Below are 24,324 nucleotides of genomic sequence, written 5' to 3'. Positions count from 1 at the left end.
AGAGTTCGTCAATAGAGATTCAGGTGAACTAGGTCCCAAAATTTCTCCATGGCTCTCCCTCTGCATGCACTTTGCAAAAACATGAATAGCTAATCTTTGAGTTGGCTGTGATGGCCGAGTGGTTAAGGCGTTGGACTTGAAATCCAATGGGGTTTCCCCGCACAGGTTCAAATCCTGTTCACAGCGTAGTGTTTTAACATGACAAAAACATTAGAATTTGTTAAAAATAATAAAGCTATATTTATATTGGTAAAATGGGCCAAATGATATGAAATAATGAAGTATTCTTATTCCAAAATTTGAGTCTCAAAATTGAAACTAAGCAGTTTGAAAACTAAAAGAAACATTACTAGATGTTTCCCAGGACATTAATGGTATCATTCACTGATCTCTGGAAACTCTGATCAGAACTGTATTGGTTGCTAAAAATGCTCTACACCAAATTTTTTCAGCAATCAAATGTCAAATAACGTAAATAAACTCGTTACTAAAACACATCGGAGAACCATCAGTGATGGCATACGTTTTTTATGATCGCATAAAATCAATAAAATCCTCAATATACAAACCAATTATCTCCTTCTACTTGTTAATCTGAGTTCACACCTTTCTCTTTCAGTGAGTCAGCCAAGATATTTTGCCCGTGACAGAGTTCGTCAATAGAGATTCAGGTGAACTAAGTCCCAAAATTTCTCCATGGCTCTCCCTCTGCATGCACTTTGCAAAAACATGAATAGCTAATCTTTGAGTTGGCTGTGATGGCCGAGTGGTTAAGGCGTTGGACTTGAAATCCAATGGGGTTTCCCCGCACAGGTTCAAATCCTGTTCACAGCGTAGTGTTTTAACATGACAAAAACATTAGAATTTGTTAAAAATATTAAAGCTATATTTATATTGGTAAAATGGGCCAAATGATATGAAATGGGACAAGTATTCATATTCCAAAATTTGAGTCTCAAAATTGAAACTAAGCAGTATGAAAACTAAAAGAAACATTACTAGATGTTTCTCAGGACATTAATGGTATCATTCACTGATCTCTGGAAACTCTGATCAGAACTGTATTGGTTGCTAAAAATGCTCTACACCAAATTTTTTCAGCAATCAAATGTCAAATAACGTAAGTAAACTCGTTACTAAAACACATCGGAGAACCAACAGTGATGGCATACGTTTTTTATAATCTCATAGTTAAGACGATGGACTTAAAGTAAACATTCTGTATGAAATCATGTTCGCAGTGCAGTGTTTTACCTTTAAAAAATTGGATTTTGCTTGTAAAAGTTTAATGAAAACAAAATATAGAAAAAGATGGGATTAGGAAAAAAATCAAGAAGATTAATTCCCTGGCAGTGTGCAGTTTCCAACCACAATTGGGACCATGAGAAACATCTGGTGAACAACATCCCTGTAGTCCTCAATATACAAACCAATTATCTCCTTCTACTTGTTAATCTGAGTTCACACCTTTCTCTTTCAGTGAGTCAGCCAAGATATTTTGCCCGTGACAGAGTTCGTCAATAGAGATTCAGGTGAACTAGGTCCCAAAATTTCTCCATGGCTCTCCCTCTGCATGCACTTTGCAAAAACATGAATAGCTAATCTTTGAGTTGGCTGTGATGGCCGAGTGGTTAAGGCGTTGGACTTGAAATCCAATGGGGTTTCCCCGCACAGGTTCAAATCCTGTTCACAGCGTAGTGTTTTAACATGACAAAAACATTAGAATTTGTTAAAAATAATAAAGCTATATTTATATTGGTAAAATGGGCCAAATGATATGAAATAATGAAGTATTCTTATTCCAAAATTTGAGTCTCAAAATTGAAACTAAGCAGTTTGAAAACTAAAAGAAACATTACTAGATGTTTCCCAGGACATTAATGGTATCATTCACTGATCTCTGGAAACTCTGATCAGAACTGTATTGGTTGCTAAAAATGCTCTACACCAAATTTTTTCAGCAATCAAATGTCAAATAACGTAAATAAACTCGTTACTAAAACACATCGGAGGACCAACAGTGATGGCATACATTTTTTATGATCTCATAGTTAAGACGATGGACTTAAAGTTCACATTCTGTATGAAATCATGTTCACAGTGCAGTGTTTTACCTTTAAAAAATTGGATTTTGCTTGTAAAAGTTTAATGAAAACAAAATATAGAAAAAGATGGGATTAGGAAAAAAATCAAGAAGATTAATTCCCTGGCAGTGTGCAGTTTCCAACCACAATTGGGACCATGAGAAACATCTGGTGAACAACATCCCTGTAGTCCTCAATATACAAACCAATTATCTCCTTCTACTTGTTGGGCCGGCGTCACACTGGCGAGTTTTACGGACGTAAGAGCGCAGAAACTACGTCCATAAAACTCGCATTACATACGGCACAATTATTCTCAATGGGGCTGCTCCTATTAGCCGTATATTACGGTTCAGTATTATACGGCTTTCTACGGCCGTACAAAATCGCAGCATGCTGCGTTTGTCAGCGTATTGCGCAAAAAAATCGCTAATGAAAGTCTATGGGGGCGAGAAAAATACGGATTCCACACAGACCAGCAGTGTGACTTGCGAGAAATACGCAGCGGTGTTAGTGAAAAGTCGGTAATTCAATTGCCGGCTTTGCATTTCTCCTGCACAAACCCGACATGATATGAGACATGGTTTACATACAGTAAACCATCTCATATCCCCTTTTTTTTTGCATATTCCACACTACTAATGTTAGTAGTGTGTATGTGCAAAATTTCAGCGCTGTAGCTGCTAAAATAAAGGGTTAAATGGCGGAAAAAATTGGCGTGGGCTCCCGCGCAATTTTCTCTGCCAGAATGGTAAAGCCAGTGACTGAGGGCAGATATTAATAGCCAGGAGAGGGTCCATGGTTATTGGCCCCCCCGTGGCTAAAAACATCTGCCCCCAGCCACCCCAGAAAAGGCACATCTGGAAGATGCGCCTGTTCTGGCACTTGGCCACTCTCTTCCCACTCCCTGTAGCGGTGGGATATGGGGTAATGAAGGGTTAATGCCACCTTGCTATTGGAAGGTGACATTAAGCCAGATTAATAATGGAGAGGCGTCAATTATGTCACCTATCCATTATTAATCCAATTGTTGGAAAGGGTTAAAAAACACACACACACATGATTTAAAAGTGTTTTAATGAAATAAACACAGCGGTTGTTGTAATAATTTATTGTTCTCTCAATCCATCAGGAACACCCTCGCTTGGAAAAATAATAAACGCACAAGATACATACCTTCTGGTGAACCGTCTCGTCCCACGATGTAATCCATCTGAAGGGGTTAACTAATATTACAGGCAGGAGCCCTGCTAAATGCAGCTGTGCTCCGTGCTTGTAATCCCCGGCGAATAAATGAAATGTAGGTCATTGACCTACATTTCCTTCAGTCGCGGTGATGCGCCCCCTGGTGGATGTCCTCATATGACCTGGAGCGTGGGAAAAAGTTCCCAGGCTGCAGTTCATGAGAACATCCAGCAGGGGCGCATCACCGCGACTCAATGTAAGTACAGATCACTGCTTTCCTTTCAGCACCCGGGGATTACAGGCACGGAGCACAGCTGCATTTAGCAGGGCTCCTGCCTGTAATATTAGTTAACCCCTTCAGATGGATTACTTCGTGGGACGAGACGGTTCACCAGAAGGTATGTATCTTGTGCGTTTATTATTTTTCCAAGCGAGGGTGTTCCTGATGGATTGAGAGAACAATAAATTATTACAACAACCGCTGTGTTTATTTTATTAAAATACTTTTAAATCATGTGTGTGTGTGTTTTTTAACCCTTTCCAACAATTGGATTAATAATGGATAGGTGACATAATTGACGCCTCTCCATTATTAATCTGGCTTAATGTCACCTTCCAATAGCAAGGTGGCATTAACCCTTCATTACCCCATATCCCACCGCTACAGGGAGTGGGAAGAGAGTGGCCAAGTGCCAGAATAGGCGCATCTTCCAGATGTGCCTTTTCTGGGGTGGCTGGGGGCAGATGTTTGTAGCCACGGGGGGGGGGCAATAACCATGGACCCTCTCCTGGCTATTAATATCTGCCCTCAGTCACTGGCTTTACCATTCTGGCGGAGAAAATTGCGCGGGAGCCCACGCCAATTTTTTCCGCCATTTAACCCTTTATTTCAGCAGCTACAGCGCTGAAAGTTTGCACATACACACTACTAACATTAGTAGTGTGGAATATGCAAAAAAAAAGGGGGACATGAGATGGTTTACTGTATGTAATCATGTCTCATATCCTGTCGGGTTTGTGCAGGAGAAATGAGAAGCCGGCAATTGAATTACCGGCTTTTAACACATATCGCGCTGAATGAAATCTAAATACAGAATATATATATATGTGTCTCAATGACATATATATATATATATATACTGTATATATGTTTTCCCGAACATTTGAGCACATAAATCCATTAGATGTCGGTTTTGCAAGCCTGCGCGAAAATCTCGCAGTACGGATGCCATACGGATTACATACCGAGGATGCCATGCGCAAAATACGCTGACACACCCTGACTACGGATCACTATTTTGGGAACATTTCTCCGTATTACGGCCGTAGTACGGACGTAAAAAACGGACCGTATTGTCTTACGCCGAGTGTGACGCCGGCCTTAATCTGAGTTCACACCTTTCTCTTTCAGTGAGTCAGCCAAGATATTTTGCCCATGACAGAGTTCGTCAATAGAGATTCAGGTGAACTAAGTCCCAAAATTTCTCCAAGGTTCTCCCTCTGCATGCACTTTGCAAAAACATGAATAGCTAATCTTTGAGTTGCCTGTGATGGCCGAGTGGTTAAGATGTTGGATTTGAAATCCAATGGGGTTTACCTGCACATGTTCAAATCCTGTTCACAGCGTAGTGTTTTAACATGACAAAAACATTAGAATTTGTCAATAATAGGAAACCTATATTTATATTGGTAAAATGGGCCAAATGATATGAAATGGGACAAGTATTCATATTCCAAAATTTGAGTCTCAAAATTGAAACTAAGCAGTATGAAAACTAAAAGAAACATTACTATATGTTTCCCAGGACATTAATGGTATAATTCACTGATCTCTGGAAACTCTGATCAGAACTGTATTGGTTGCTAAAAATGCTCTACACCAAATTTTTTCAGCAATCAAATGTCAAATAACGTAAATAAACTCGTTACTAAAACACATCGGAGAACCAACAGTGATGGCATACATTTTTTATGATCACATAGTTAAGACGATGGACTTAAAGTTCACATTCTGTATGAAATCATGTTCACAGTGCAGTGTTTTACCTTTAAAAAATTGGATTTTGCTTGTGAAAGTTTAATGAAAACAAAATATAGAAAAAGGTGGGATTAAGAAAAAAATCAAGAAGATTAATTCCCTGGCAGTGTGCAGTTTCTAACCACAAATGGGACCATGAGAAACATCTGGTGAACAACATCCCAGTAGTCCTCAATATACAAACCAATTATCTCCTTCTACTTGTTAGGCCGGCGTCACACTTGGTGTAAGACAATACGCCACGTATTATACGTCCGTACTACGGCCGTAATACGGAGAAATGTTCCCAAAATAGTGATCCGTAGTCAGGGTGTTTCAGCGTATTTTGCGCATGGCATCCTCCGTATGTAATCCGTATGGCATCCGTACTGCGAGATTTTCGCGCAGGCTTGCAAAACCGACATCTAATGGATTTATGTGCTCAAATGTTCGGGAAAACATATATACAGTATATATATATATATATGTCATTGTGACACATATATATATATATTCTGTATTTAGATTTCAATCAGCGCGATATCTGTGAACAGCCGGTAATTCAATTGCCGGCTTTTCATTTCTCCTGCACAAACCCGACAGGATATGAGACATGGTTTACATACAGTAAACCATCTCATATCCCCCTTTTTTTTGCATATTCCACACTACTAATGTTAGTAGTGTGTATGTGCAAAATTTCAGCGCTGTAGCTGCTAAAATAAAGGGTTAAATGGCGGAAAAAATTGGCGTGGGCTCCCGCGCAATTTTCTCCTCCAGAGTGGTAAAGCCAGTGACTGAGGGCAGATATTAATAGCCAGGAGAGGGTCCATGGTTATTGGCCCCCCCGTGGCTAAAAACATCTGCCCCCAGCCACCCCAGAAAAGGCACATCTGGAAGATGCGCCTATTCTGGCACTTGGCCACTCTCTTCCCACTCCCTGTAGCGGTGGGATATGGGGTAATGAAGGGTTAATGCCACCTTGCTATTGGAAGGTGACATTAAGCCAGATTAATGATGGAGAGGCGTCAATTATGACACCTATCCATTATTAATCCAATTGTAGGAAAGGGTTAAAAAACACACACACACATGATTGAAAAGTATTTTAATGAAATAAACACAGCGGTTGTTGTAATAATTTATTTTTCTCTCAAATCCATTTGCAGTCCCTCGCTTGGCAACATAATAAACGCACAAGATACATACCTTCTGATGTACTGTCAGGTCCAACGATGTAATCCATCTGAAGGGGTTAACTAATATTACAGGCAGGAGCCCTGCTATAATGCAGCTGTGCTCCGTGCTTGTAATTCCCCTGCGAATGAATGAAATGTAGGTCATTGACCTACATTTCATTCATTCGCGGTGAGGCGCCCTCTGGTGGATGTTCTCATGAACTGCAGCCTGGGAACTTTTTCCCACACTCCAGGTCATATGAGGACATCCACCAGAGGGCGCCTCACCACGAATGAATGAAATGTAGGTCAATGACCTACATTTCATTCATTCGCAGGGGAATTACAAGCACGGAGCACAGCTGCATTATAGCAGGGCTCCTGCCTGTAATATTAGTTAACCCCTTCAGATGGATTACATCGTTGGACCTGACAGTACATCAGAAGGTATGTATCTTGTGCGTTTATTATGTTGCCAAGCGAGGGACTGCAAATGGATTTGAGAGAACAATAAATTATTACAACAACCGCTGTGTTTATTTCATTAAAATACTTTTCAATCATGTGTGTGTGTGTTTTTTAACCCTTTCCTACAATTGGATTAATAATGGATAGGTGTCATAATTGACGCCTCTCCATCATTAATCTGGCTTAATGTCACCTTCCAATAGCAAGGTGGCATTAACCCTTCATTACCCCATATCCCACCGCTACAGGGAGTGGGAAGAGAGTGGCCAAGTGCCAGAATAGGCGCATCTTCCAGATGTGCCTTTTCTGGGGTGGCTGGGGGCAGATGTTTTTAGCCACGGGGGGGCCAATATCCATGGACCCTCTCCTGGCTATTAATATCTGCCCTCAGTCACTGGCTTTACCGCTCTGGCGGAGAAAATTGCGCAGGAGCCCAGGCCAATTTTTTCCGCCATTTAACCCTTTATTTTAGCAGCTACAGCGCTGAAATTTTGCACATACACACTACTAACATTAGTAGTGTGGAATATGCAAAAAAAAGGGGGATATGAGATGGTTTACTGTATGTAAACCATGTCTCATATCCTGTCGGGTTTGTGCAGGAGAAATGAAAAGCCGGCAATTGAATTACCGACTTTTCACTAACACCGCTGCGTATTTCTCGCAAGTCACACTGCTGGTCCGTGTGGAATCCGTATTTTTCTCGCCCCCATAGACTTTCATTGGCGATTTTTTTTGCGCAGTACGCTGACAAACGCAGCATGCTGCGATTTTGTACGGCCGTAGAAAGCCGTATAATACTGAACCGTAATATACGGCTAATAGGAGCAGACCCATTGAGAATAATTGTGCCGTATGTTATGCGAGTTTTACGGACGTAGTTTCTGCGCTCTTACGTCCGTAAAACTCGCCAGTGTGACGCCGGCCTTAATCTGAGTTCACACCTTTCTCTTTCAGTGAGTCAGCCAAGATATTTTGCCCATGACAGAGTTCATCAATAGAGATTCAGGTGAACTAAGTCCCAAAATTTCTCCAAGGCTCTCCCTCTGCATGCACTTTGCAAAAATATGAATAGCTAATCTTCGAGTTGGCTGTGATGGCCGAGTGGTTAAGGCGTTGGATTTGAAATCCAATGGGGTTTCCCCGCACAGGTTCAAATCCTGTTCACAGCGTAGTGTTTTAACATGACAAAAACATTAGAATTTGTCAAAAACAGTAAAGCTATATTTATGTTGGTAAAATGGGCCAAATGATATGAAATGGGACAAGTATTCATATTCCAAAATTTGAGACTCAAAATTGAAACTAAGCAGTATGAAAAATAAAAGAAACATTACTAGTTGTTTCCCAGGACATTAATGGTATCATTCACTGATCTCTGGAAACTTTGATCAGAACTGTATTGGTTGCTAAAAATGCTCTACACCAAATTTTTTCAGCAATCAAATGTCAAATAACGTAAATAAACTCGTTACTTAAACACATCGGAGAACCAACAGTGATGGCATACATTTTTTATGATCGCATAGTTAAGACGATGGACTTAAAGTTCACATTCTGTATGAAATCATGTTCACAGTGCAGTGTTTTACCTTTAAAAAATTGGATTTTGCTTGTGAAAGTTTAATGAAAACAAAATATAGAAAAAGGTGGGATTAAGAAAAAAATCAAGAAGATTAATTCCCTGGCAGTGTGCAGTTTCCAACCACAATTGGGACCATGAGAAACATCTGGTGAACAACATCCCTGTAGTCCTCAATGTACAAACCAATTATCTCCTTCTACTTGTTAATCTGAGTTCACACCTTTCTCTTTCAGTGAGTCAGCCAAGATATTTTGCCCATGACAGAGTTCATCAATAGAGATTCAGGTGAACTAAGTCCCAAAATTTCTCCAAGGCTCTCCCTCTGCATGCACTTTGCAAAAACATGAATAGCTAATTTTCGAGTTGGCTGTGATGGCCGAGTGGTTAAGGCGTTGGATTTGAAATCCAATGGGGTTTCCCCGCACAGGTTCAAATGCTGTTCACAGCGTAGTGTTTTAACATGACAAAAACATTAGAATTTGTCAAAAACAGTAAAGCTATATTTATGTTGGTAAAATGGGCCAAATGATATGAAATGGGACAAGTATTCATATTCCAAAATTTGAGTCTCAAAATTGAAACTAAGCAGTATGAAAAATAAAAGGAACATTACTAAATGTTTCCCAGGACATTAATGGTATCATTCACTGATCTCTGGAGACTTTGATCAGAACTGTATTGGTTGCTAAAAATGCTCTACACCAAATTTTTTCAGCAATCAAATGTCAAATAACGTAAATAAACTCGTTACTAAAACACATCGGAGAACCAACAGTGATGGCATACATTTTTTATGATCGCATAGTTAAGACGATGGACTTAAAGTTCACATTCTGTATGAAATCATGTTCACAGTGCAGTGTTTTACCTTTAAAAAATTGGATTTTGCTTGTGAAAGTTTAATGAAAACAAAATATAGAAAAAGGTGGGATTAAGAAAAAAATCAAGAAGATTAATTCCCTGGCAGTGTGCAGTTTCCAACCACAATTGGGACCATGAGAAACATCTGGTGAACAACATCCCTGTAGTCCTCAATGTACAAACCAATTATCTCCTTCTACTTGTTAATCTGAGTTCACACCTTTCTCTTTCAGTGAGTCAGCCAAGATATTTTGCCCATGACAGAGTTCGTCAATAGAGATTCAGGTGAACTAAGTCCCAAAATTTCTCCAAGGCTCTCCCTCTGCATGCACTTTGCAAAAACATGAATAGCTAATCTTTGAGTTGGCTGTGATGGCCGAGTGGTTAAGGCGTTGGACTTGAAATCCAATGGGGTTTCCCCGCACAGGTTCAAATCCTGTTCACAGCGTAGTGTTTTAACATGACAAAAACATTAGAATTTGTCAAAAACAGTAAAGCTATATTTATATTGGTAAAATGGGCCAAATGATATGAAATGGGACAAGTATTCATATTCCAAAATTTGAGTCTCAAAATTGAAACTAAGCAGTATGAAAACTAAAAGAAACATTACTAGATGTTTCCCAGGACATTAATGGTATCATTCACTGATCTCTGGAAACTCTGATCAGAACTGTATTGGTTGCCAAAAATACTCTACACCAAATTTTTTCAGCAATCAAATGTCAAATAACGTAAATAAACTCGTTACTAAAACACATCGGAGAACCATCAGTGATGGCATACGTTTTTTATGATCGCATAGTTAAGACGATGGACTTAAAGTTCACATTCTGTATGAAATCATGTTCACAGTGCAGTGTTTTACCTTTAAAAAATTGGATTTTGCTTGTGAAAGTTTAATGAAAACAAAATATAGAAAAAGGTGGGATTAAGAAAAAAATCAAGAAGATTAATTCCCTTGCAGTGTGCAGTTTCTAACCACAAATGGGACCATGAGAAACATCTGGTGAACAACATCCCAGTAGTCCTCAATATACAAACCAATTATCTCCTTCTACTTGTTAATCTGAGTTCACACCTTTCTCTTTCAGTGAGTCAGCCAAGATATTTTGCCCATGACAGAGTTCATCAATAGAGATTCAGGTGAACTAAGTCCCAAAATTTCTCCAAGGCTCTCCCTCTGCATGCACTTTGCAAAAACATGAATAGCTAATTTTCGAGTTGGCTGTGATGGCCGAGTGGTTAAGGCGTTGGATTTGAAATCCAATGGGGTTTCCCCGCACAGGTTCAAATGCTGTTCACAGCGTAGTGTTTTAACATGACAAAAACATTAGAATTTGTCAAAAACAGTAAAGCTATATTTATGTTGGTAAAATGGGCCAAATGATATGAAATGGGACAAGTATTCATATTCCAAAATTTGAGTCTCAAAATTGAAACTAAGCAGTATGAAAAATAAAAGGAACATTACTAAATGTTTCCCAGGACATTAATGGTATCATTCACTGATCTCTGGAGACTTTGATCAGAACTGTATTGGTTGCTAAAAATGCTCTACACCAAATTTTTTCAGCAATCAAATGTCAAATAACGTAAATAAACTCGTTACTAAAACACATCGGAGAACCAACAGTGATGGCATACATTTTTTATGATCGCATAGTTAAGACGATGGACTTAAAGTTCACATTCTGTATGAAATCATGTTCACAGTGCAGTGTTTTACCTTTAAAAAATTGGATTTTGCTTGTGAAAGTTTAATGAAAACAAAATATAGAAAAAGGTGGGATTAAGAAAAAAATCAAGAAGATTAATTCCCTGGCAGTGTGCAGTTTCCAACCACAATTGGGACCATGAGAAACATCTGGTGAACAACATCCCTGTAGTCCTCAATGTACAAACCAATTATCTCCTTCTACTTGTTAATCTGAGTTCACACCTTTCTCTTTCAGTGAGTCAGCCAAGATATTTTGCCCATGACAGAGTTCGTCAATAGAGATTCAGGTGAACTAAGTCCCAAAATTTCTCCAAGGCTCTCCCTCTGCATGCACTTTGCAAAAACATGAATAGCTAATCTTTGAGTTGGCTGTGATGGCCGAGTGGTTAAGGCGTTGGACTTGAAATCCAATGGGGTTTCCCCGCACAGGTTCAAATCCTGTTCACAGCGTAGTGTTTTAACATGACAAAAACATTAGAATTTGTCAAAAACAGTAAAGCTATATTTATATTGGTAAAATGGGCCAAATGATATGAAATGGGACAAGTATTCATATTCCAAAATTTGAGTCTCAAAATTGAAACTAAGCAGTATGAAAACTAAAAGAAACATTACTAGATGTTTCCCAGGACATTAATGGTATCATTCACTGATCTCTGGAAACTCTGATCAGAACTGTATTGGTTGCCAAAAATACTCTACACCAAATTTTTTCAGCAATCAAATGTCAAATAACGTAAATAAACTCGTTACTAAAACACATCGGAGAACCATCAGTGATGGCATACGTTTTTTATGATCGCATAGTTAAGACGATGGACTTAAAGTTCACATTCTGTATGAAATCATGTTCACAGTGCAGTGTTTTACCTTTAAAAAATTGGATTTTGCTTGTGAAAGTTTAATGAAAACAAAATATAGAAAAAGGTGGGATTAAGAAAAAAATCAAGAAGATTAATTCCCTTGCAGTGTGCAGTTTCTAACCACAAATGGGACCATGAGAAACATCTGGTGAACAACATCCCAGTAGTCCTCAATATACAAACCAATTATCTCCTTCTACTTGTTAATCTGAGTTCACACCTTTCTCTTTCAGTGAGTCAGCCAAGATATTTTGCCCATGACAGAGTTCATCAATAGAGATTCAGGTGAACTAAGTCCCAAAATTTCTCCAAGGTTCTCCCTCTGCATGCACTTTGCAAAAACATGAATAGCTAATCTTTGAGTTGGCTGTGATGGCCGAGTGGTTAAGGTGTTGGACTTGAAATCCAATGGGGTTTACCTGCACATGTTCAAATACTGTTCACAGCGTAGTGTTTTAACATGACAAAAATATTAGAATTTGTCAAAAACAGGAAACCTATATTTATATTGGTAAAATGGGCCAAATGATATGAAATGGGACAAGTATTCATATTCCAAAATTTGAGTCTCAAAATTGAAACTAAGCAGTATGAAAAATAAAAGGAACATTACTAAATGTTTCCCAGGACATTAATGGTATCATTCACTGATCTCTGGAAACTCTGATCAGAACTGTATTGGTTGCTAAAAATGCTCTACACCAAATTTTTTCAGCAATCAAATGTCAAATAACGTAAATAAACTCGTTACTAAAACACATCGGAGAACCAACAGTGATGGCATACATTTTTTATGATCGCATAGTTAAGACGATGGACTTAAAGTTCACATTCTGTATGAAATCATGTTCACAGTGCAGTGTTTTACCTTTAAAAAATTGGATTTTGCTTGTGCAAGTTTAATGAAAACAAAATATAGAAAAAGGTGGGATTAAGAAAAAAATCAAGAAGATTAATTCCCTGGCAGTGTGCAGTTTCCAACCACAATTGGGACCATGAGAAACATCTGGTGAACAACATCCCTGTAGTCCTCAATGTACAAACCAATTATCTCCTTCTACTTGTTAATCTGAGTTCACACCTTTCTCTTTCAGTGAGTCAGCCAAGATATTTTGCCCATCACAGAGTTCGTCAATAGAGATTCAGGTGAACTAAGTCCCAAAATTTCTCCAAGGCTCTCCCTCTGCATGCACTTTGCAAAAACATGAATAGCTAATCTTTGAGTTGGCTGTGATGGCCGAGTGGTTCAGTTGTTGGACTTGAAATCCAATGGGGTTTCCCCGCACAGTTTCAAATCCTGTTCACAGCGTAGTGTTTTAACATGACAAAAACATTAGAATTTGTCAAAAACAGTAAAGCTATATTTGTATTTGAGTTGGCTGTGATGGCCGAGTGGTTAAGGTGTTGGACTAGAAATCCAATGGGGTTTACCTGCACATGTTCAAATTCTGTTCACAGCGTAGTGTTTTAACATGACAAAAACATTAGAATTTGTTAAAAATAATAAAGCTATATTTATATTGGTAAAATGGGCCAAATGATATGAAATAATTAAGTATTCTTATTCCAAAATTTGAGTCTCAAAATTGAAAATAAGCAGTTTGAAAACTAAAAGAAACATTACTAGATGTTTCCCAGGACATTAATGGTATCATTCACTGATCTCTGGAAACTCTGATCAGAACTGTATTGGTTGCTAAAAATGCTCTACACCAAATTTTTTCAGCAATCAAATGTCAAATAACGTAAATAAACTCATTACTAAAACACATCGGAGGACCAACAGTGATGGCATACATTTTTTATGATCTCATAGTTAAGACGATGGACTTAAAGTTCACATTCTGTATGAAATCATGTTCACAGTGCAGTGTTTTACCTTTAAAAAATTGGATTTTGCTTGTAAAAGTTTAATGAAAACAAAATATAGAAAAAGGTGGAATTAGGAAAAAAATCAAGAAGATTAATTCCCTGGCAGTGTGCAGTTTCCAACCACAATTGGGACCATGAGAAACATCTGGTGAACAACATCCCTGTAGTCCTCAATATACAAACCAATTATCTCCTTCTACTTGTTAATCTGAGTTCACACCTTTCTCTTTCAGTGAGTCAGCCAAGATATTTTGCCCATGACAGAGTTCGTCAATAGAGATTCAGGTGAACTAAGTCCCAAAATTTCTCCAAGGTTCTCCCTCTGCATGCACTTTGCAAAAACATGAATAGCTAATCTTTGAGTTGGCTGTGATGGCCGAGTGGTTAAGATGTTCGACTTGAAATCCAATGGGGTTTACCTGCACATGTTCAAATCCTGTTCACAGCGTAGTGTTTTAACATGACAAAAACATTAGAATTTGTCAATAACAGGAAACCTATATTTATATTTGTAAAATGGGCCAAATGATATGAAATGGGACAAGTATTCATATTCCAAAATTTGAGTCTCAAAATTGAAACTAAGCAGTATGAAAACTAAAAGAAACATTACTATATGTTTCCCAGGACATTAATGGTATCATTCACTGATCTCTGGAAACTCTGATCAGAACTGTATTGGTTGCTAAAAATGCTCTACACCAAATTTTTTCAGCAATAAAAAGTCAAATAACGTAAATAAACTCGTTACTAAAACACATCGGAGAACCAACAGTGATGGCATACATTTTTTATGATCTCATAGTTAAGACGATGGACTTAAAGTTCACATTCTGTATGAAATCATGTTCACAGTGCAGTGTTTTACCTTTAAAAAATTGGATTTTGCTTGTAAAAGTTTAATGAAAACAAAATATAGAAAAAGGTGGAATTAGGAAAAAAATCAAGAAGATTAATTCCCTGGCAGTGTGCAGTTTCCAACCACAATTGGGACCATGAGAAACATCTGGTGAACAACATCCCTGTAGTCCTCAATATACAAACCAATTATCTCCTTCTACTTGTTAATCTGAGTTCACACCTTTCTCTTTCAGTGAGTCAGCCAAGATATTTTGCCCATGACAGAGTTCGTCATTAGAGATTCAGGTGAACTAAGTCCCAAAATTTCTCCAAGGTTCTCCCTCTGCATGCACTTTGCAAAAACATGAATAGCTAATCTTTGAGTTGGCTGTGATGGCCGAGTGGTTAAGGCGTTGGACTTGAAATCCGATGGGGTTTCCCCGCACAGGTTCAAATCCTGTTCACAGTGTAGTGTTTTAACATGACAAAAACATTAGAATTTGTCAAAAACAGGAAACCTATATTTATATTGGTAAAATGGGCCAAATGATATGAAATGGGACAAGTATTCATATTCCAAAATTTGAGTCTCAAAATTGAAACTAAGCAGTATGAAAACTAAAAGAAACATTACTAGATGTTTCCCAGGACATTAATGGTATCATTCACTGATCTCTGGAAACTCTTATCAGAACTGTATTGGTTGCTAAAAATGCTCTACACCAAATTTTTTCAGCAATCAAATGTCAAATAACGTAAATAAACTCGTTACTACAACACATCGGAGAACCAACAGTGATGGCATACATTTTTTATGATCTCATAGTTAAGACGATGGACTTAAAGTTCACATTCTGTATGAAATCATGTTCACAGTGCAGTGTTTTACCTTTAAAAAATTGGATTTTGCTTGTGAAAGTTTAATGAAAACAAAATATAGAAAAAGGTGGGATTAAGAAAAAAATCAAGAAGATTAATTCCCTGGCAGTGTGCAGTTTCCAACCACAATTGGGACCATGAGAAACATCTGGTGAACAACATCCCTGTAGTCCTCAATGTACAAACCAATTATCTCCTTCTACTTGTTAATCTGAGTTCACACCTTTCTCTTTCAGTGAGTCAGCCAAGATATTTTGCCCATGACAGAGTTCGTCAATAGAGATTCAGGTGAACTAAGTCCCAAAATTTCTCCAAGGCTCTCCCTCTGCATGCACTTTGCAAAAACATGAATAGCTAATCTTTGAGTTGGCTGTGATGGCGAGTGGTTAAGGTGTTGGACTTGAAATCCAATGGAGTTTACCTGCACATGTTCAAATCCTGTTCACAGCGTAGAGTTTTAACATGACAAAAAAATTAGAATTTGTCAAAAACAGGAAACCTATATTTCTATTGGTAAAATGGGCCAAATGATATGAAATGGGACAAGTATTCATATTCCAAAATTTGAGTCTCAAAATTTAAACTAAGCAGTATGAAAACTAAAAGAAACATTACTAGATGTTTCCCAGGACATTAATGGTATCATTCACTGATCTCTGGAAACTCTGATCAGAACTGTATTGGTTGCTAAAAATGCTCTACACCAAATTTTTTCAGCAATCAAATGTCAAATAACGTAAATAAACTCGTTACTACAACACATCGGAGAACCAACAGTGATGGCATACATTTTTTATGATCTCATAGTTAAGACGATGGACTTAAAGTTCACATTCTGTATGAAATCATGTTCACAGTGCAGTGTTTTACCTTTAAAAAATTGGATTTTGCTTGTGAAAGTTTAATGAAAACAAAATATAGAAAAAGGTGGGATTAAGAAAAAAATCAAGAAGATTAATTCCCTGGCAGTGTGCAGTTTCTAACCACAAATGGGACCATGAGAAACATCTGGTGAACAACATCCCAGTAGTCCTCAATATACAAACCAATTATCTCCTTCTACTTGTTAATCTGAGTTCACACCTTTCTCTTTCAGTGAGTCAGCCAAGATATTTTGCCCATGACAGAGTTCGTCAATAGAGATTCAGGTGAACTAAGTCCCAAAATTTCTCCAAGGCTCTCCCTCTGCATGCACTTTGCAAAAACATGAATAGCTAATCTTTGAGTTGCCTGTGATGGCCAAGTGGTTAAGGTGTTGGACTTGAAATCCAATGGGGTTTACCTGCACATGTTCAAATCCTGTTCACAGCGTAGTGTTTTAACATGACAAAAACATTAGAATTTGTCAAAAACAGGAAACCTATATTTATATTGGTAAAATGGGCCAAATGATATGAAATGGGACAAGTATTCATATTCCAAAATTTGAGTCTCAAAATTGAAACTAAGCAGTATGAAAACTAAAAGAAACATTACTAGATGTTTCCCAGGACATTAATGGTATCATTCACTGATCTCTGGAAACTCTTATCAGAACTGTATTGGTTGCTAAAAATGCTCTACACCAAATTTTTTCAGCAATCAAATGTCAAATAACGTAAATAAACTCGTTACTACAACACATCGGAGAACCAACAGTGATGGCATACATTTTTTATGATCTCATAGTTAAGACGATGGACTTAAAGTTCACATTCTGTATGAAATCATGTTCACAGTGCAGTGTTTTACCTTTAAAAAATTGGATTTTGCTTGTGAAAGTTTAATGAAAACAAAATATAGAAAAAGGTGGGATTAAGAAAAAAATCAAGAAGATTAATTCCCTTGCAGTGTGCAGTTTCTAACCACAAATGGGACCATGAGAAACATCTGGTGAACAACATCCCAGTAGTCCTCAATATACAAACCAATTATCTCCTTCTACTTGTTAATCTGAGTTCACACCTTTCTCTTTCAGTGAGTCAGCCAAGATATTTTGCCCATGACAGAGTTCATCAATAGAGATTCAGGTGAACTAAGTCCCAAAATTTCTCCAAGGCTCTCCCTCTGCATGCACTTTGCAAAAACATGAATAGCTAATTTTCGAGTTGGCTGTGATGGCCGAGTGGTTAAGGCGTTGGATTTGAAATCCAATGGGGTTTCCCCGCACAGGTTCAAATGCTGTTCACAGCGTAGTGTTTTAACATGACAAAAACATTAGAATTTGTCAAAAACAGTAAAGCTATATTTATGTTGGTAAAATGGGCCAAATGATATGAAATGGGACAAGTATTCATATTCCAAAATTTGAGTCTCAAAATTGAAACTAAGCAGTATGAAAAATAAAAGGAACATTACTAAATGTTTCCCAGGACATTAATGGTATCATTCACTGATCTCTGGAGACTTTGATCAGAACTGTATTGGTTGCTAAAAATGCTCTACACCAAATTTTTTCAGCAATCAAATGTCAAATAACGTAAATAAACTCGTTACTAAAACACATCGGAGAACCAACAGTGATGGCATACATTTTTTATGATCGCATAGTTAAGACGATGGACTTAAAGTTCACATTCTGTATGAAATCATGTTCACAGTGCAGTGTTTTACCTTTAAAAAATTGGATTTTGCTTGTGAAAGTTTAATGAAAACAAAATATAGAAAAAGGTGGGATTAAGAAAAAAATCAAGAAGATTAATTCCCTGGCAGTGTGCAGTTTCCAACCACAATTGGGACCATGAGAAACATCTGGTGAACAACATCCCTGTAGTCCTCAATGTACAAACCAATTATCTCCTTCTACTTGTTAATCTGAGTTCACACCTTTCTCTTTCAGTGAGTCAGCCAAGATATTTTGCCCATGACAGAGTTCGTCAATAGAGATTCAGGTGAACTAAGTCCCAAAATTTCTCCAAGGCTCTCCCTCTGCATGCACTTTGCAAAAACATGAATAGCTAATCTTTGAGTTGGCTGTGATGGCCGAGTGGTTAAGGCGTTGGACTTGAAATCCAATGGGGTTTCCCCGCACAGGTTCAAATCCTGTTCACAGCGTAGTGTTTTAACATGACAAAAACATTAGAATTTGTCAAAAACAGTAAAGCTATATTTATATTGGTAAAATGGGCCAAATGATATGAAATGGGACAAGTATTCATATTCCAAAATTTGAGTCTCAAAATTGAAACTAAGCAGTATGAAAACTAAAAGAAACATTACTAGATGTTTCCCAGGACATTAATGGTATCATTCACTGATCTCTGGAAACTCTGATCAGAACTGTATTGGTTGCCAAAAATACTCTACACCAAATTTTTTCAGCAATCAAATGTCAAATAACGTAAATAAACTCGTTACTAAAACACATCGGAGAACCATCAGTGATGGCATACGTTTTTTATGATCGCATAGTTAAGACGATGGACTTAAAGTTCACATTCTGTATGAAATCATGTTCACAGTGCAGTGTTTTACCTTTAAAAAATTGGATTTTGCTTGTGAAAGTTTAATGAAAACAAAATATAGAAAAAGGTGGGATTAAGAAAAAAATCAAGAAGATTAATTCCCTTGCAGTGTGCAGTTTCTAACCACAAATGGGACCATGAGAAACATCTGGTGAACAACATCCCAGTAGTCCTCAATATACAAACCAATTATCTCCTTCTACTTGTTAATCTGAGTTCACACCTTTCTCTTTCAGTGAGTCAGCCAAGATATTTTGCCCATGACAGAGTTCATCAATAGAGATTCAGGTGAACTAAGTCCCAAAATTTCTCCAAGGTTCTCCCTCTGCATGCACTTTGCAAAAACATGAATAGCTAATCTTTGAGTTGGCTGTGATGGCCGAGTGGTTAAGGTGTTGGACTTGAAATCCAATGGGGTTTACCTGCACATGTTCAAATACTGTTCACAGCGTAGTGTTTTAACATGACAAAAATATTAGAATTTGTCAAAAACAGGAAACCTATATTTATATTGGTAAAATGGGCCAAATGATATGAAATGGGACAAGTATTCATATTCCAAAATTTGAGTCTCAAAATTGAAACTAAGCAGTATGAAAAATAAAAGGAACATTACTAAATGTTTCCCAGGACATTAATGGTATCATTCACTGATCTCTGGAAACTCTGATCAGAACTGTATTGGTTGCTAAAAATGCTCTACACCAAATTTTTTCAGCAATCAAATGTCAAATAACGTAAATAAACTCGTTACTAAAACACATCGGAGAACCAACAGTGATGGCATACATTTTTTATGATCGCATAGTTAAGACGATGGACTTAAAGTTCACATTCTGTATGAAATCATGTTCACAGTGCAGTGTTTTACCTTTAAAAAATTGGATTTTGCTTGTGCAAGTTTAATGAAAACAAAATATAGAAAAAGGTGGGATTAAGAAAAAAATCAAGAAGATTAATTCCCTGGCAGTGTGCAGTTTCCAACCACAATTGGGACCATGAGAAACATCTGGTGAACAACATCCCTGTAGTCCTCAATGTACAAACCAATTATCTCCTTCTACTTGTTAATCTGAGTTCACACCTTTCTCTTTCAGTGAGTCAGCCAAGATATTTTGCCCATCACAGAGTTCGTCAATAGAGATTCAGGTGAACTAAGTCCCAAAATTTCTCCAAGGCTCTCCCTCTGCATGCACTTTGCAAAAACATGAATAGCTAATCTTTGAGTTGGCTGTGATGGCCGAGTGGTTCAGTTGTTGGACTTGAAATCCAATGGGGTTTCCCCGCACAGTTTCAAATCCTGTTCACAGCGTAGTGTTTTAACATGACAAAAACATTAGAATTTGTCAAAAACAGTAAAGCTATATTTGTATTTGAGTTGGCTGTGATGGCCGAGTGGTTAAGGTGTTGGACTAGAAATCCAATGGGGTTTACCTGCACATGTTCAAATTCTGTTCACAGCGTAGTGTTTTAACATGACAAAAACATTAGAATTTGTTAAAAATAATAAAGCTATATTTATATTGGTAAAATGGGCCAAATGATATGAAATAATTAAGTATTCTTATTCCAAAATTTGAGTCTCAAAATTGAAAATAAGCAGTTTGAAAACTAAAAGAAACATTACTAGATGTTTCCCAGGACATTAATGGTATCATTCACTGATCTCTGGAAACTCTGATCAGAACTGTATTGGTTGCTAAAAATGCTCTACACCAAATTTTTTCAGCAATCAAATGTCAAATAACGTAAATAAACTCATTACTAAAACACATCGGAGGACCAACAGTGATGGCATACATTTTTTATGATCTCATAGTTAAGACGATGGACTTAAAGTTCACATTCTGTATGAAATCATGTTCACAGTGCAGTGTTTTACCTTTAAAAAATTGGATTTTGCTTGTAAAAGTTTAATGAAAACAAAATATAGAAAAAGGTGGAATTAGGAAAAAAATCAAGAAGATTAATTCCCTGGCAGTGTGCAGTTTCCAACCACAATTGGGACCATGAGAAACATCTGGTGAACAACATCCCTGTAGTCCTCAATATACAAACCAATTATCTCCTTCTACTTGTTAATCTGAGTTCACACCTTTCTCTTTCAGTGAGTCAGCCAAGATATTTTGCCCATGACAGAGTTCGTCAATAGAGATTCAGGTGAACTAAGTCCCAAAATTTCTCCAAGGTTCTCCCTCTGCATGCACTTTGCAAAAACATGAATAGCTAATCTTTGAGTTGGCTGTGATGGCCGAGTGGTTAAGATGTTGGACTTGAAATCCAATGGGGTTTACCTGCACATGTTCAAATCCTGTTCACAGCGTAGTGTTTTAACATGACAAAAACATTAGAATTTGTCAATAACAGGAAACCTATATTTATATTTGTAAAATGGGCCAAATGATATGAAATGGGACAAGTATTCATATTCCAAAATTTGAGTCTCAAAATTGAAACTAAGCAGTATGAAAACTAAAAGAAACATTACTATATGTTTCCCAGGACATTAATGGTATCATTCACTGATCTCTGGAAACTCTGATCAGAACTGTATTGGTTGCTAAAAATGCTCTACACCAAATTTTTTCAGCAATAAAAAGTCAAATAACGTAAATAAACTCGTTACTAAAACACATCGGAGAACCAACAGTGATGGCATACATTTTTTATGATCTCATAGTTAAGACGATGGACTTAAAGTTCACATTCTGTATGAAATCATGTTCACAGTGCAGTGTTTTACCTTTAAAAAATTGGATTTTGCTTGTAAAAGTTTAATGAAAACAAAATATAGAAAAAGGTGGAATTAGGAAAAAAATCAAGAAGATTAATTCCCTGGCAGTGTGCAGTTTCCAACCACAATTGGGACCATGAGAAACATCTGGTGAACAACATCCCTGTAGTCCTCAATATACAAACCAATTATCTCCTTCTACTTGTTAATCTGAGTTCACACCTTTCTCTTTCAGTGAGTCAGCCAAGATATTTTGCCCATGACAGAGTTCGTCATTAGAGATTCAGGTGAACTAAGTCCCAAAATTTCTCCAAGGTTCTCCCTCTGCATGCACTTTGCAAAAACATGAATAGCTAATCTTTGAGTTGGCTGTGATGGCCGAGTGGTTAAGGCGTTGGACTTGAAATCCGATGGGGTTTCCCCGCACAGGTTCAAATCCTGTTCACAGTGTAGTGTTTTAACATGACAAAAACATTAGAATTTGTCAAAAACAGGAAACCTATATTTATATTGGTAAAATGGGCCAAATGATATGAAATGGGACAAGTATTCATATTCCAAAATTTGAGTCTCAAAATTGAAACTAAGCAGTATGAAAACTAAAAGAAACATTACTAGATGTTTCCCAGGACATTAATGGTATCATTCACTGATCTCTGGAAACTCTTATCAGAACTGTATTGGTTGCTAAAAATGCTCTACACCAAATTTTTTCAGCAATCAAATGTCAAATAACGTAAATAAACTCGTTACTACAACACATCGGAGAACCAACAGTGATGGCATACATTTTTTATGATCTCATAGTTAAGACGATGGACTTAAAGTTCACATTCTGTATGAAATCATGTTCACAGTGCAGTGTTTTACCTTTAAAAAATTGGATTTTGCTTGTGAAAGTTTAATGAAAACAAAATATAGAAAAAGGTGGGATTAAGAAAAAAATCAAGAAGATTAATTCCCTGGCAGTGTGCAGTTTCCAACCACAATTGGGACCATGAGAAACATCTGGTGAACAACATCCCTGTAGTCCTCAATGTACAAACCAATTATCTCCTTCTACTTGTTAATCTGAGTTCACACCTTTCTCTTTCAGTGAGTCAGCCAAGATATTTTGCCCATGACAGAGTTCGTCAATAGAGATTCAGGTGAACTAAGTCCCAAAATTTCTCCAAGGCTCTCCCTCTGCATGCACTTTGCAAAAACATGAATAGCTAATCTTTGAGTTGGCTGTGATGGCGAGTGGTTAAGGTGTTGGACTTGAAATCCAATGGAGTTTACCTGCACATGTTCAAATCCTGTTCACAGCGTAGAGTTTTAACATGACAAAAAAATTAGAATTTGTCAAAAACAGGAAACCTATATTTCTATTGGTAAAATGGGCCAAATGATATGAAATGGGACAAGTATTCATATTCCAAAATTTGAGTCTCAAAATTTAAACTAAGCAGTATGAAAACTAAAAGAAACATTACTAGATGTTTCCCAGGACATTAATGGTATCATTCACTGATCTCTGGAAACTCTGATCAGAACTGTATTGGTTGCTAAAAATGCTCTACACCAAATTTTTTCAGCAATCAAATGTCAAATAACGTAAATAAACTCGTTACTACAACACATCGGAGAACCAACAGTGATGGCATACATTTTTTATGATCTCATAGTTAAGACGATGGACTTAAAGTTCACATTCTGTATGAAATCATGTTCACAGTGCAGTGTTTTACCTTTAAAAAATTGGATTTTGCTTGTGAAAGTTTAATGAAAACAAAATATAGAAAAAGGTGGGATTAAGAAAAAAATCAAGAAGATTAATTCCCTGGCAGTGTGCAGTTTCTAACCACAAATGGGACCATGAGAAACATCTGGTGAACAACATCCCAGTAGTCCTCAATATACAAACCAATTATCTCCTTCTACTTGTTAATCTGAGTTCACACCTTTCTCTTTCAGTGAGTCAGCCAAGATATTTTGCCCATGACAGAGTTCGTCAATAGAGATTCAGGTGAACTAAGTCCCAAAATTTCTCCAAGGCTCTCCCTCTGCATGCACTTTGCAAAAACATGAATAGCTAATCTTTGAGTTGGCTGTGATGGCCGAGTGGTTAAGGCGTTGGACTTGAAATCCAATGGGGTTTCCCCGCACAGGTTCAAATCCTGTTCACAGCGTAGTGTTTTAACATGACAAAAACATTAGAATTTGTCAAAAACAGTAAAGCTATATTTATATTGGTAAAATGGGCCAAATGATATGAAATGGGACAAGTATTCATATTCCAAAATTTGAGTCTCAAAATTGAAACTAAGCAGTATGAAAACTAAAAGAAACATTACTAGATGTTTCCCAGGACATTAATGGTATCATTCACTGATCTCTGGAAACTCTGATCAGAACTGTATTGGTTGCCAAAAATACTCTACACCAAATTTTTTCAGCAATCAAATGTCAAATAACGTAAATAAACTCGTTACTAAAACACATCGGAGAACCATCAGTGATGGCATACGTTTTTTATGATCGCATAGTTAAGACGATGGACTTAAAGTTCACATTCTGTATGAAATCATGTTCACAGTGCAGTGTTTTACCTTT

The 24,324-nt window shown here is 37.2% G+C and overlaps 21 non-coding genes across 21 annotated transcripts; all 21 read left to right on the top strand.

Moving 5' to 3' along the window:
• The first annotated feature begins 104 nt into the window (after nucleotides 1–104).
• TRNAS-UGA (transfer RNA serine (anticodon UGA)) lies at nucleotides 105–186 on the top strand. Its single transcript has one exon. It is a non-coding gene; the product is annotated as a tRNA-Ser (tRNA).
• A 566-nt stretch (nucleotides 187–752) lies between these two features.
• On the top strand, nucleotides 753–834 carry TRNAS-UGA (transfer RNA serine (anticodon UGA)). Its single transcript has one exon. It is a non-coding gene; the product is annotated as a tRNA-Ser (tRNA).
• A 779-nt stretch (nucleotides 835–1,613) lies between these two features.
• On the top strand, nucleotides 1,614–1,695 carry TRNAS-UGA (transfer RNA serine (anticodon UGA)). The gene has a single exon. It is a non-coding gene; the product is annotated as a tRNA-Ser (tRNA).
• Nucleotides 1,696–4,812: 3,117 nt separating this feature from the next.
• On the top strand, nucleotides 4,813–4,895 carry TRNAS-UGA (transfer RNA serine (anticodon UGA)). Its single transcript has one exon. It is a non-coding gene; the product is annotated as a tRNA-Ser (tRNA).
• A 3,127-nt stretch (nucleotides 4,896–8,022) lies between these two features.
• On the top strand, nucleotides 8,023–8,104 carry TRNAS-UGA (transfer RNA serine (anticodon UGA)). The gene has a single exon. It is a non-coding gene; the product is annotated as a tRNA-Ser (tRNA).
• A 779-nt stretch (nucleotides 8,105–8,883) lies between these two features.
• TRNAS-UGA (transfer RNA serine (anticodon UGA)) lies at nucleotides 8,884–8,965 on the top strand. The gene has a single exon. It is a non-coding gene; the product is annotated as a tRNA-Ser (tRNA).
• Nucleotides 8,966–9,744: 779 nt separating this feature from the next.
• TRNAS-UGA (transfer RNA serine (anticodon UGA)) lies at nucleotides 9,745–9,826 on the top strand. The gene has a single exon. It is a non-coding gene; the product is annotated as a tRNA-Ser (tRNA).
• Nucleotides 9,827–10,605: 779 nt separating this feature from the next.
• On the top strand, nucleotides 10,606–10,687 carry TRNAS-UGA (transfer RNA serine (anticodon UGA)). The gene has a single exon. It is a non-coding gene; the product is annotated as a tRNA-Ser (tRNA).
• A 779-nt stretch (nucleotides 10,688–11,466) lies between these two features.
• On the top strand, nucleotides 11,467–11,548 carry TRNAS-UGA (transfer RNA serine (anticodon UGA)). Its single transcript has one exon. It is a non-coding gene; the product is annotated as a tRNA-Ser (tRNA).
• Nucleotides 11,549–12,327: 779 nt separating this feature from the next.
• Nucleotides 12,328–12,409, top strand: TRNAS-UGA (transfer RNA serine (anticodon UGA)). The gene has a single exon. It is a non-coding gene; the product is annotated as a tRNA-Ser (tRNA).
• Nucleotides 12,410–13,188: 779 nt separating this feature from the next.
• TRNAS-UGA (transfer RNA serine (anticodon UGA)) lies at nucleotides 13,189–13,270 on the top strand. The gene has a single exon. It is a non-coding gene; the product is annotated as a tRNA-Ser (tRNA).
• Nucleotides 13,271–14,199: 929 nt separating this feature from the next.
• TRNAS-UGA (transfer RNA serine (anticodon UGA)) lies at nucleotides 14,200–14,281 on the top strand. The gene has a single exon. It is a non-coding gene; the product is annotated as a tRNA-Ser (tRNA).
• A 779-nt stretch (nucleotides 14,282–15,060) lies between these two features.
• Nucleotides 15,061–15,142, top strand: TRNAS-UGA (transfer RNA serine (anticodon UGA)). The gene has a single exon. It is a non-coding gene; the product is annotated as a tRNA-Ser (tRNA).
• A 1,638-nt stretch (nucleotides 15,143–16,780) lies between these two features.
• Nucleotides 16,781–16,863, top strand: TRNAS-UGA (transfer RNA serine (anticodon UGA)). The gene has a single exon. It is a non-coding gene; the product is annotated as a tRNA-Ser (tRNA).
• A 779-nt stretch (nucleotides 16,864–17,642) lies between these two features.
• On the top strand, nucleotides 17,643–17,724 carry TRNAS-UGA (transfer RNA serine (anticodon UGA)). Its single transcript has one exon. It is a non-coding gene; the product is annotated as a tRNA-Ser (tRNA).
• Nucleotides 17,725–18,503: 779 nt separating this feature from the next.
• On the top strand, nucleotides 18,504–18,585 carry TRNAS-UGA (transfer RNA serine (anticodon UGA)). The gene has a single exon. It is a non-coding gene; the product is annotated as a tRNA-Ser (tRNA).
• Nucleotides 18,586–19,364: 779 nt separating this feature from the next.
• TRNAS-UGA (transfer RNA serine (anticodon UGA)) lies at nucleotides 19,365–19,446 on the top strand. The gene has a single exon. It is a non-coding gene; the product is annotated as a tRNA-Ser (tRNA).
• Nucleotides 19,447–20,225: 779 nt separating this feature from the next.
• TRNAS-UGA (transfer RNA serine (anticodon UGA)) lies at nucleotides 20,226–20,307 on the top strand. Its single transcript has one exon. It is a non-coding gene; the product is annotated as a tRNA-Ser (tRNA).
• Nucleotides 20,308–21,236: 929 nt separating this feature from the next.
• TRNAS-UGA (transfer RNA serine (anticodon UGA)) lies at nucleotides 21,237–21,318 on the top strand. The gene has a single exon. It is a non-coding gene; the product is annotated as a tRNA-Ser (tRNA).
• Nucleotides 21,319–22,097: 779 nt separating this feature from the next.
• TRNAS-UGA (transfer RNA serine (anticodon UGA)) lies at nucleotides 22,098–22,179 on the top strand. The gene has a single exon. It is a non-coding gene; the product is annotated as a tRNA-Ser (tRNA).
• Nucleotides 22,180–23,818: 1,639 nt separating this feature from the next.
• Nucleotides 23,819–23,900, top strand: TRNAS-UGA (transfer RNA serine (anticodon UGA)). The gene has a single exon. It is a non-coding gene; the product is annotated as a tRNA-Ser (tRNA).
• The last annotated feature ends 424 nt before the right edge of the window (nucleotides 23,901–24,324 follow it).

The sequence above is a fragment of the Ranitomeya variabilis genome, chromosome 5, assembly GCF_051348905.1.
Source record: "Ranitomeya variabilis isolate aRanVar5 chromosome 5, aRanVar5.hap1, whole genome shotgun sequence".
Lineage (NCBI taxonomy): Eukaryota > Metazoa > Chordata > Amphibia > Anura > Dendrobatidae > Ranitomeya > Ranitomeya variabilis.
The sequence above is the reverse complement of the archived record's forward strand: the minus strand, read 5'-3'. Positions and strand labels throughout refer to the sequence as shown.